General features: G+C 43.3%; 1 protein-coding gene and 1 long non-coding RNA gene across 9 annotated transcripts in view; one reads left to right on the plus strand and one right to left on the minus strand.

Annotated features, from left to right (window-relative positions):
* Positions 1–12,525, plus strand: part of CELF2 (CUGBP Elav-like family member 2) — an 823,768-nt gene that overhangs the window by 385,725 nt on the left and 425,518 nt on the right. The window lies entirely within an intron of this gene.
* Positions 6,964–12,525, minus strand: part of LOC311598723 — a 28,981-nt gene continuing 23,419 nt past the window's right edge. For both annotated transcript variants that reach the window (XR_014779636.1, XR_014779637.1), the window contains exon 3: positions 6,964–7,606. This is a non-coding gene — a long non-coding RNA (uncharacterized lncRNA). The remainder of the gene's footprint in view (positions 7,607–12,525) is intronic.

The following is a 12,525-nucleotide window of genomic DNA, read 5'->3' on the forward strand; positions in this document are numbered from 1 at the left end:
CAGATCGTTCATCCTTTTAATCTTTCATACCATTGTTCCTCCAGCAAAAACAACTTGTAGTTCAGTTTTATTTAATAACTTTTTACCATTTTCTATAAAAGGATTTCAAATTTTATTCAAACATTGGCTTTTCTCTCTTAATCATGTTTATAGTAACCGCTACTATTTTAATTTATACATTCCATGGTATATACTTATTTCCATAATTTTCTTTTTAGTTTTTATGTTTTCTAATGATGAAGAAGTATATTCCTGAAAGGGAGAAAGATTTACTTAGTCCAGTCACCTGACTCGTGGACCATTAGATTTTTTTCTTTTTATGTATATATATGGTAAGAAATATTATTTCAGAACTGGAGATGTGACCCAGCAGTTTTATGAACACTTTCATGCAGAGGACCCAAGTTTGCTTCTCAGCACCCAAGTCAGGTGGCTCACAACTGCCTTTGACTCCAGTGCCAAGAGATTCAAAGCTCTGTTCTGGCCTCAACAGCCACATTGCGTGTATGTGACACACACACACACACAAGAACCAACATACAAATAAAATATTAAAATTTACATTTAGACTAAAAAATGTTTTAAGCAGTTTTATTTCTTCCATCCATGAGAAGAAAATGTACCAGCCAACACTTACATACAATTATATAAATAACCCGAGACTCTGATTATTGTCACTTTGAAATCCCATGTGTTTGTGTGCATGTGTGTACATGCATATATAGAAGTGAGTGTGCATGTGTGGGAGTGAGTGTGTGTGCATGCACATATATGGGAGTGCGCATGTGTGCATATGTGCATGCGCATGTGTGTGTGTATGTGTGTGTCACACACTCATGGGTACCCGTGTACACGGAGGCCAGAGATCAATGTCGAGTCTTCCAACATTGTTGTTGCTGTTTGGCTTTGGGGGCTTTTGTTTGGGGTTCTGGGGTTTTGAGACAGGGATCTCACTCTGTAGCCTTGGCTCTCAAACTCCCTGTGCGCCTATCTTCTTCTATGGATATTGGGAGCCAACTCAGATCTGCATGTTTGCAAGGCAAGCTGTCTTTGCAGCCCCTACTTTGTAATTCCCGTCACTACCCTGTCAGTTCTTACCGTAAGTAAGCACTCTTTCAAAAATCCTTTTTAGCTTGCACGTTTAAATTTGCAGTTTTATTTACAGCTATTATTTGATTGCCCTTCTATGGTTTTAACTTGTTGAACCGCTTGCTCACAAGCATCTTCTTACACTTTGACTTTCCATACTGAGTTTTTACCTCAATTAATCTCATTTAACATGAGAAGACATTAACATAAAATTTTTAGAAATGGTACATGAGTGGTGTATTTTCAGAGACCACATGTCCAAGTAAGAGTTACTGTTGCTTTAAAATCTGAAAGCCATCTGGCTATGTGCAGAATTCATAAGTAACCACCTATTTTCTTCAGGAAAAGGATAAGAGGAAGGGCTTTGCTTTCCCCCTTGGAGGTTATAAATGAGAAAGAAAAAGTCTGGCAAAAGGCAGTAATTTTTATTTAAAAATGAAATGTTTCAAACACATAACATTGTCCAAGGATTACTAAAATTTGAGGAGTAAACCCGCCATCCAGATTTCACTCTATAAAACTTTGTTTCACATGCACAGCACTTCCTGTCCTCTAAGGAAATAAAACACTTAGAATTATATCTGTTCACATTCCGATGCTGTTTTTGTTTTTTGGTTGTTTATTTGGTTGTTTTTGTTTTGTTTTGTTTTTTGACATTGAGCCTTGTGTCTCTGCCTCCCAAAGGCTGTGATTATAGGCACAGGCCATTATGCCAAGGTCAAGGCTGATTGATTAAATGTCTATGTTTCTTTTGTCTCAACATTTTAAAGGTCCACTCATTCTTTCTGACACACGGATACACCTCCTCCTATTGACTTAATTTTCTTAGTTCAGAAAAGTGCTTGCTAACATTAGTTATAACACACTGATATAATCTCACTGATCTTATTATGTTCCTGTGTATATACACTATGTATACCTACATGAATATGGGTTATGTATGCACAAACTACCTATTGTGCACATATTTATATATAAATAAAATATGTGTATATTTATGTGATTTTATACCACAAATCAGTGAAAAATAACTTCTGCTTTCACACTTACTTTGAAAACATGGCCCAGGAGTAACAGCACTCACATTTGACAGATGTGGGTTTGATTCTGGCCAGTGGGGAAAGAGTCCTCCTATGACAGGAGAGTGGGGTGACAGAGATTGCAGTCACATGGCTGGCTTATGTTGCTGTTTCTTCTCTTTTCCCGTTTCTTCCTTGGAAATACTTATTTGTTAAATTTTTCAATTTTTGTTTGTTTGTTTGTTTGTTTATTTAATTTTTATCTTCTATTTTTCTTCACTTTTTTTTTAAAGCACAGAAGTGCTTTCCTCTACATTTTAGTAATTTTTCATTCTTATTGCCTTGAATATGTATTTTCCTTTAAGCTGGTCTCTGCAGGGTTTATTTAGATGAATTTCTTCCCTGTCAATTTCCTTTCCACACACCTTCTGAAGATCGTTTCTCTCTGGTGTTTGAGAGATTTAATTTCCTAAAGTCATAGTCCATAATCTTACAGGTGGTGCTTCGGGTGGTGACCTTTCATATGCTAATTCCTTTCATCTTTACCCACAATGACATCCTCGCCATTTCATAGCCAAAGAGTCTGAGACCCTCAGACTAACTCACACATAAAAGAGTTGTGGTGTGTGTGTGTGTGTGTGTGTGTGTGTGTGTGTGTGTGTGTGCACAAGCATTCAAACACTGGGTATCCATCCCAGGGCATACTAGACAAGCATTAAGCCACATCCCTAGCTTCCTGAATTGAGAAATCAGTCCAAAAACTCAAGCCCTCCCACTTAAGCTCATGGGTGCCATCACGGATCCTTTCTTTTTATGCTAATGGGTTTATTTCCTAATGCCATGTCACTTGGGTAAGAGCCTTTCATGTGGAATCTACAGTCTTAGCAGTTTTATGTTTTGCTTTGCTGCTGTTCGGTACCGCTCACCACATTGTCTTCTGTAGGCACAGTGCTGCACAGCAGATATCTAGGGTTCATCCATCTTTCGGAGAGTTTATGAGTTTATTTCAAGTGCGTCTGGAATGGTTGCAAAAACCAAACACATACATCTCAGCAAGTTAGAGATCCATCTTGTGGAACTGAAAGTGCATACCTGTTGGCTTTTTATGGGAACCCTGCAACATGGGACACACCAGGAATGCTCCATGTAAGCTTCGTGCCCATCAAGAGGCCAGTGTGGAGCAATGTTGCATGGTGCCTCGATGTGAGGTGCTCCCACCCTTCCCAGGGCCAACATGTTGATTTATTTCCTTTGGGATTCTTCTCCTTTTTTTTTTTTTTAATCTTGATTCATTTTTCCTTTTCAGATCCACCCCTATTTCCTCCCCTCCTACTCTTCCTATACCCCCCCCTCCACTCCGTTTTCACTCCCTACTTCATGAGTACACTTCATGCCCACAGTATGTGTGTGTGGATATAAGACTGTCCACTAGAGTGTGGGTAGCTTATTAGGGGCCAATAGCTCCTAGCTGGCGGGGGGGGGGCGCGTGGAGGGGTGGAGGGACTTCATGGTCCCTCCCCTATTCACGCTGGGGTTTTATCTGGCTTACTCTTGTTCAGTCTTGTACATACAGCTACAGCCCCTGTGTGTCCCTATGTCCTATCACGTCCAGAAACCAGCCTCACAGCCTTCGTGTACAACCCCTGGCTCTTACCATGTTTCCATGGTACCTCCTCCCTCAGTGACCCCCAGTCTTGGGAGGATGAGGTGTGACACACACATCTACATGTAGTACAGATCACCTCATGGTCACTGAGTCTCTGCATCCTGACCAGCTGTAACTCTTCTGTAGTCATCTACATTTATTTCTCTGGTGAGTTGGAGAGCCGCCCTGATCTATGGTTATAGAGATAGCAGAGTTTATCTTCTTAAAGACAGCCTTGTCTGTACACAGCGTTTGTCCGCTGACAGATTCACCTATGCCGTTGTTCATGTGGCCATTGGCTTGAGTCTTAACTTCCTGCCTTCAGTCTTGTCTCATAAGATGAAGCAATTAGCCAAGAAGTGAGCTTTAAAAGACAGCATGGACTCCCCAGAGTGGCCCCTGGCTGGCTAGTTTAAATTGTCATAGGATAACAGAACTAAATGTGGTCTCTCTCAGAATCTGTTTGTTTAAATTCATCTCCACTCTGTCACTACTTGACCACAAAGACAAAGTGTTCTGTTGTCACTGAATTACTTGCCCAGTCAGGGAAAGACATTTATATTGGTTTAATCCTCATTCAACTATAAAAATGTGCCCTCTCTTTCTCATGAAACTCAGTTCATTATAGGAAAATCCCAGTGGTAACATGAACAAATAGAATTATCCCATTGGGTTTTATTGCTCTAAAAAGCAATTCCTTCATTGAGGAAAGAGACCATAATATGTTAGGAGAAGAAAAGTATTATAGTACATGGCAAGTATACCTCATGAGCATTTTCTCTCTGAAGGTTTTCTTCTGACTCAGGCCCCTGATACACAAAGGACATTTTATTCTTCTGTGCTCACCATTTTATTCTAGTATTCCAAGTTTTAAGGCATTAGATAAAACCATCATGTTCTGAATGATGTTAGCTTTGGACCCTTTGTCTGCCCCACTTAATGCAGCCTCAGGTTGGCATTCTGATAGATATTCTTGTCCTGACTGTGTAGCTCATATGCCCTTGCTTCCTAAGCCTGAACATTGGGATATGGCAAAGATGCTTGTTGTCTGTCTTCGTGTCTTTTGAAGGGTTAGTGTATTTGTGTAGTGTGTGTGTGTGTGTGTGTGTGTGTGTGTGTGTGTGTGTGTGTGTGTGTATGCCATGCAAAGGCCAAAAGCTGACTTTGGATTTCTTAAATACTGTCCTCCTTTCTTTTTGAGACAGGGCCAATTGCTGTATATGGAATTCAACAGCTTGGCTAGTCCAGGTGGTCATCAAGCCCCAGGGATCCTCCAGGCTGCACTTTCCCAGTGCTGGGATTACAGACGTGTGTTGCCATGCTCAGCTGGCTGTTTCATGTGGGGGGTGGGAACGCTGGCCATCAGATTCAGGTCCCAATACTTTTGTAACAAGCATTTTACCAACAGAGCCATCTTCCTAGACAGTCTCCCTGCACTACACACAAATATTTTTAAATGAAGATAATGCTGAGAATTAAAACAAGAAACTCTTCTCACTTAATTATGTTTTAACAGTCCTTCATAAGATACCCAACATGTGTCATTTACTAACTGTGGACACATCCACCTTTCAGCATGAAATATGCACATCCATTTGACTTCTCAAGAGAAATGTCGCCATGAATCTTCATAAGTTTAAATACTGACTAGAGAAGGAAATACACACATATTAAAAATCCACAGAAAAATAGCAAGACTGAGTGTTAACTGAGGTTATTGGATTTATTTGCAGCTTCACAACTCCTACCACAGAAATTGAGCCTTTAAGAAATAAAATTTGGAAAGCACGGCATTTTTCATGTTTCAGAATCTTCTATTCTGCATTATGAGGGGACATGTTTTATTCAGGCAGCGATGGTGAAAATCCATAGCATCTCAGATTTCTGGTTGAAAAGCATGCTCCTGTGTAAAGGCTTTGTTCTTTCTCTGTGTGTTAGCCCAGTCTTCCCAGACTCCGATGTCATTCAGAGGCCCTGACAGGCCAGCATCATGCAGTGACAGGAAGTACCTCAGTGCCAGGGCTGTGGCTAGATCCATCTGCCGTGGCTGTGAAATTGGTGAGTCCTGAGATGTCAGGAGAAAGACGGGCTAGGTCCTGCCCACCTGGATCATACACTGATTTGCTTCCAATGTGGCAATTTCTTACTGTTTAGCCGAAAATATTCTCCTTTCCTGCCGACAGTGCTGAACAAAGGCCATGGATTAGGAACTCTATGTCACTGTCTTCTTCCACCCTCTCCTTCTTTTCAGACCCCTCTACCCCCTCCCTCTCCTGCTACTTCATCATTCCCTTCCCCCTCACTCCTCCCTGACTCATTCTCTTCTATCTTCTCCCCATCCTCCTCCTCCCTTCCCTGTATCCTCCCCCCTCTGGACCCTCCATCCTCAGCATCCTCCCTCCTCTGGACCCTCCCCCCTCTGGACCCTCCCTCCTCTGGACCCTCCCTCCTCTGGACCCTCCCTCCTCTGGACCCTCCCTCCTCTGGACCCTCCCTCCTCTGGACCCTCCCTCCTCTGGACCCTCCCTCCTCTGGACCCTCCATCCTCTGGACCCTCCCCCCTCTGGATCCTCCATCCTCTGGACCCTCCCCCCTCTGGACCCTCCCCCCTCTGGACCCTCCCCCCTCTGGACCCTCTCTCCTCTGGACCCTCCATCCTCTGGACCCTCCCCCCTCTGGATCCTCCCTCCTCTGGACCCTCCCTCCTCTGGACCCTCCCTCCTCTGGACCCTCTCTCCTCTGGACCCTCCATCCTCTGGACCCTCCATCCTCTGGACCCTCCATCCTCTGTATCCTCCCTCTCCTCCTCCCTCCTCCCTGTTTCTTCTCATTCTCTCCTTTCCAGTCTCCATCTTGTCGGAAACAGCTTGAAATATGACTTAGGAATCTAAAAGGAACCACATAAACTCCTTTCTCATTTTTCCTTTTTACTCCCTTTATAATGAGAGAAGCACAGAAACCAAAAACAAACAAAAAAAAGACAAAACCAAAAGAGGCAGCCAAGCAAGCAACACCCTGGGAGGCTTTTTTGCAAGCTCAACATTCTGGAGCAGAGTGTCTGTGAGAGCAACTGGAATTAGGTTGGGTCTCTCTGAACAGAGACGGTGGGCATTTACTAGTGTCTGACTAAGAAAGTAGTTTCCACAAGCATGTTAGCCCTGCCAGATGATCCTCACTCACATTCCTGACAAACCCAGTACACACACACACACACACACACACACACACACACACACACACATCTTGTAGTTTGATCATCTCTTGGTTTCCCACTATTTCTAGACATGACTTATATTTATAGGACTACAACCATTAATTCATGTTTTCCTAATCTTAGGAAATTTAAACAAACCAAGAACCAGACAAGGCCTTGTTTTCTTTACCACAGCTTTCTCAATTCAACTCAGTCTTTTAAGTCCCTTCAATTTTCCACAGTGCCACTGTGCCTGACTTGTAGCCACTGGGTCCTTTTGCTCATGGTTATGCACATATGCGTGCATGTCTAGTTTATATGTTGTTGCTTCCCTCCCCTCCCCCTGCCACTGGAGGTGGTACCTCAAATGGTAATTAGTAAGTGGTTCATCATTGGCGAATCCTTACAGGTCATGTGTTAGGATCTGCCTCACACTATGCTAAATGCTTTTTCTGAGTGCTAAAATATGAAGCAAAAGACAAAGTTATCAATGGTAGATGGGCAGTTTTTAAACATTATTTGAAATGGGGATTGGGAGAAGGCTCAATGGGTAAGTACACTTGCCATATAAACATGTGAAACCAGTGTCCAGTAGCCACAGCACTGGGAGATAGAGTTAGGTAGATCCCAAAGGCTTGCTCAACTTGCTCATCTGCCAATCTAGAAAGAAAAAAGTGAAATCAGGTTCAGTAAAATTTTCTGTCTAAAAGAAAAAAGAAAGAAAGAAAGAAAGAAAGAAAGAAAGAAAGAAAAAGAAAAAATACTTCACCCAATGTCAACCTCTGGCCTCCACAGAGCATGTGTGCACAGCCAGCAAACCCACATGCACATGTGCACACACATACACTATACACACAGAAGAGCAATATGTGGGAAACGCCTCCGTGCAGAGTCAGAACATCTTCAGACTGCTGATGAGCAGACAGAAGGCAAGCCTTTTCATCGTAATGTTGGGCACTAGAATAAAACTCATCTCATTTCTTAAAATGCATGGACATAATTACATAAAAGAACAAAGAATATCTTTATCTTGACAGTGGTCCCAGAAACCCCTGAAATGAAAAGCAGAAACCTTTTATAATACTTTCCCATTCTCACTGTGAGAAATTAATTTAGTGACTTACACACTTGGTGGTTTACACATAATGGCTCACACATTGCTATTCTAGAGGTCATCATTCCTTCATATCTGAGGGGAGACCATACGCCTTGCTTCCTCCAGAAGGTTGCATCCATTCTTTTGGCTCATGGCCTACCCAACCTCTTCACTCAAAGTGAGCCAGCTACACATTTCTTCTTTGATCAGACCTCTGCTTCTACCATCCCGTTTCTATATCTCTGCTTCTCCTGTCTCCCTCCTTCTTTGATGAGGACACTCGGGGTTACATTGGTCCCATGTAGATCCTTAATTGGTGTACCTGGAAGGCTCCTTGCCCATGCATAGTGGAGGATTCTAGGACTCTAGTGGCAGGGACTTAGAAATCTATGGAGGACCATTGTGCAGCTCTTGAGGACAGAAATAAGTCAGCCCACCCCAGGTACTTCTGGGATCTTGATGGATTATTTTTATAGTTATAAAGTGATTCTCTACCCAAGTATATTTCCTTACTTCTTTATCTTCCTATTCTCTTTTTGTAGTAATTTAGAGATGCCCCATTAAATGCAGGCAACCATGTCACCCCACATTAAAGCACCAACAGAAGTCACTTGACTATTTTCTCTTCATCTTTCCTGCCATACAGCATTGTCATGACAAGGCTCACTCACTAGCTTTGTAAAATAAAATGTATGGACCTTTCATAAACAAATTTGGCCATCATTATTGTGGGACATTTCCTCAACATATAAACATCCAGAAAGAGAACAAAGTACAGACAGAGGGACCACCTCTAGCTTCTTATGTTTCTGAGAGATGAGACTGTTACAAAGAAGGCTCCAACAGCCAAGAAAGCACTGAGCAAGTGAGTGATGTGCTGACATCGTGATAAGCTGTATGAGCTGTGTGGAGAAAGGATTGTCACAGGAATGGCATTTCTAGGTGAGGTGGAATGGCTGGGCACATTTTTGTCTGGGTATCCTAGCTTCCTCAGTTTGCAGTTGAGAGCAGAAACATCAGCCATCCCCTTTTATCTTTAAGTTTCTGTTGCCAGGTCTAAAATAACTGAGGATTGGCAGAGGCCTAGAACAGTCCATCCCAGATTGGGAGCATTGTTATTTTCCGCCTAAACTCCACCTGTGGAATGTTTAATGTCAGCCCAACTTGCAAAGCTGTTTAATGCATGCACATCATCCTCTAAGCATTTCTGACAGTCATGTCATAATGCATCTTTTTTTTTTATCACCCTCCTTTCTACAAGGCATCACAGATAGCACGTGGCACTCAGCAGTGATTAATAGGACTCTTTCTCCACTGACTTCATGGGACTCCAGCCTACTGAGAAAAATGTGGCTGCTGATAAATCTCACCCGATAAGAGCTGTGTTATGTAAGCTTGTGGGCAAGCGTTCCGAGGCATATTATTATGGCAGGGTGGTGCTTTGCCAAGTTCAATTGAATCGACTAGGTCTCTTGTCCAATTGATTGTGGTGCTTGTGTTGTGAGAATAACAAATACTGATAAGGCGGCAGCTTGTGTGCACAGGATGGAGACGATCTGTTGGCAGCTCATATATTTCACTGGCTAGCCACTTCCCTCCCAGCATGCACGCTTTGAAGAATTTTTCCCAGGTGTCCTTTTTATTTTTATTTTTCATAAAATTAATACGAACTCAACTGAGTTTCTTATGGAATATAAAATTGGTAAAATTTTAAATTACCTCAGAAGCCTGAAGAGATCGCTCCATTGGTAAAATGGGTAGAGTGTTAGCTTTAGGAGCATGAAGGCACCTTAGGAAAAAGCAGAGCCTCCTGTGGACACTTACAATCCCAGAACTTAAGAGGCAGACAAAAGTGGGTTCCCTGGAATCCTTGGATCAGCTAGCCTATGCTACATGTCAAGCACAAAACAGTAGGAGACCTGTCTCAGGAAACTAAATGGAGGGCACTCGACAAAGGACACACACACACACACACACACACACACACACACACACACACACATGAGCGTGCACGTGTGCGCTTAAAATTATAGAAGACTTGGGATTCCTGAGAGGGAGGATGGGAGGCAGCTGTTGTTGAGAAGTTGCAACTCTTTGGTCAGGGGTAGTTTAGCATGTTAGATTGTACATGTGTAGAAGGTTTATAGACAAAATGGGCAAAGGATTCTGGGTTACTGAACTTCTAAATGACAAGAGATTTAAGACATGTGGGGAAAGCCCTATGGGTTTGATTAGCTCATAAAGCATACTGTCATCCCTTCAAGGCAAGACTTGCGGACTGGAAACATTCCAAAGGAAATGTAATTGTGCACGCAGGGTAGGTATTACATGGAGCGCAGCAGGCTCCCTATGAGTTGAATTCTATGGGGAGGAATTGGAAAAACACTTTCATCTAACACCAGAGCTTTACGCAAAGCTAAAAGTGATCATCTGCTTACAGTACAGCATGGAAGAGTGAAGGCCAGTTAGATAAACAGGTCCAGGGCTTTGTAAAGGTAAGAAGCAGTGGGTAGGAGATCGCTCATCATCAGTAAATGCTGTCCCTGAAAGTATGAAGGCCCAAGCTTGATCCCCAGAACCCACATAAGAAAGATGAGCACAGAGTGGTCCTTGCATGTAATATCAGCACTGAGGGGCTTGGGAGTAAAGGTTCCGTGGAACCTGACAGCCAGAGAAGCCTCCTTGTTGGGTTTCAAGCCAAATGAGAGACTCTGCCTCAAAAGCAAAGCAGAAGGCCTCTGAGGGGCAACATCTAGCACTGCTCTGTGACCTCCACATAGGCACACAATGTATTTGCACCTGAGTGCTGCCCCACCCCCAACACACACACACACATACACACACAAACACACACACACACACACAAACACACACACACACACACACACACACACACACACACACACGATAAAAAGGTGAGAAGTTGAACACAGGGACTCTTGTTTTAGGGAAGAGGCCTTATGCCATCACACAGATCCAGGAACCTTCTTGGGCCTCCATGTCTTTGGTCCAGCTGTTCTCTGTGCCTAAAACACTGTTGCTTTCTGGTGACATCCTGATAGTCCTTCATGACCCAGGACAGAAGGACAGCACCAAAAGTAGTTCTTTCCAGAAGCTCTCGAGCACACGGTGCCATCCTACTATAAGGGTTCATTATTTACAGTAACAATAAATAGCAAATTATCTTATAAATTATAATAATATGATTTATCTCCCCAATAAATGATGAGCTTCTTGGACTGGGGACTGTGTCAGTTTCCTGTTTCTGTTTCCTCTCTGGAAACCAACCTGTCAAAGTGACAGTCCCTCACCCTCCTTGGTACTTCTTATGTTGTCAAAAAGTGTAAATTTTTACTTAATGTAAAAACCTATGATGAAGAGAGCAGGGACAGGCAGCAAAACCTCGATCGTATGATATAAAATGTTCATGTGGCTAGATCTAGAGAGAGAAGAGAATAAGCCTTGGGGATTTTCATTCGGAAATCCATGGCTTTGCTTTCTTGTTGTTTCCGCCTCGTCCCAGTAATTCCATGTGATGGAGGCATTTTGCAGGTTAATCTACACGTAATGAAGCTTCAAAGAAATCACACACTGTACTCTGCTCATGGGGGAGGGCTCCGGGGTTTTGCTTTGCTGGGCAGTGTGGAACAAAAGCGATAAACCATCTGATGGGCATCACCGTGGCGATGCTGCGTTCCCATGCACCCAGGTGAAGACGTCTCACTATGAGTGCTCCCTGCAGCCGACTCAGCCTTCGCACGTGCTTGCTTGCCCAGCTAGAGCTGGCTGCCTAAAACACATAAGAACCAAGTGACAAGTTTTATTTCTGACTGCCACTGTGGCTCCTGACTCGTGTCAGTGTGTACTTTGATTTCTAATAAAAGCGGTGAGTAAACATCCATCGGCAGCTTGGCTCTGGAGCTGATACTGAGAGCTTAGCCTCGGGCAGAGGAGATAGACTGGTCAGAAAAGGGCTCGCTACGCAAGCCTGACGACCTGAGTTCAAGCCACCCACCCACCCCCCGGCCCACGTAGAAATTCTAGGCAGGACATGGTGGTGCAGGCCTAGAATCCCAGCGTTCTGGAGGCAGAGGCAGGCTGGTTTGAGCAGAATGAATACCAAGGTGACACGATTTAAGCTGTGGTTCTGATTCTGAGAAAAAGCAAGCTACACACCTGTAAAGAATACTCTCCTCTCTCTGCATGGCACATCCGAAGAGGGTATAGGCAGGAGAATCCCGAACAAAACCTGCTGAATAGTAAACTGAGTCTTCTGGCTATCAGTACCAAGATGGGGCTCCAGGTTCTCCTGGTGTGAAGAGTGGAATGGAGACGACAAAGGCAGCGCTTCCCATACTTCCCAGGAAGAATTTGAGTGATATGATGGGATCAGGGGACTGTCCCCTGTCCGTTAAAATGAGAGCAAAATTCATAACCGAAGAGCATCAGAATAATTACAACGCTCTAAGACTCAAACAGCTAT

This window comes from Acomys minous, assembly GCF_964271855.1.
Source record: "Acomys minous genome assembly, chromosome: 5".
Classification (NCBI taxonomy): Eukaryota; Metazoa; Chordata; class Mammalia; order Rodentia; family Muridae; genus Acomys; species Acomys minous.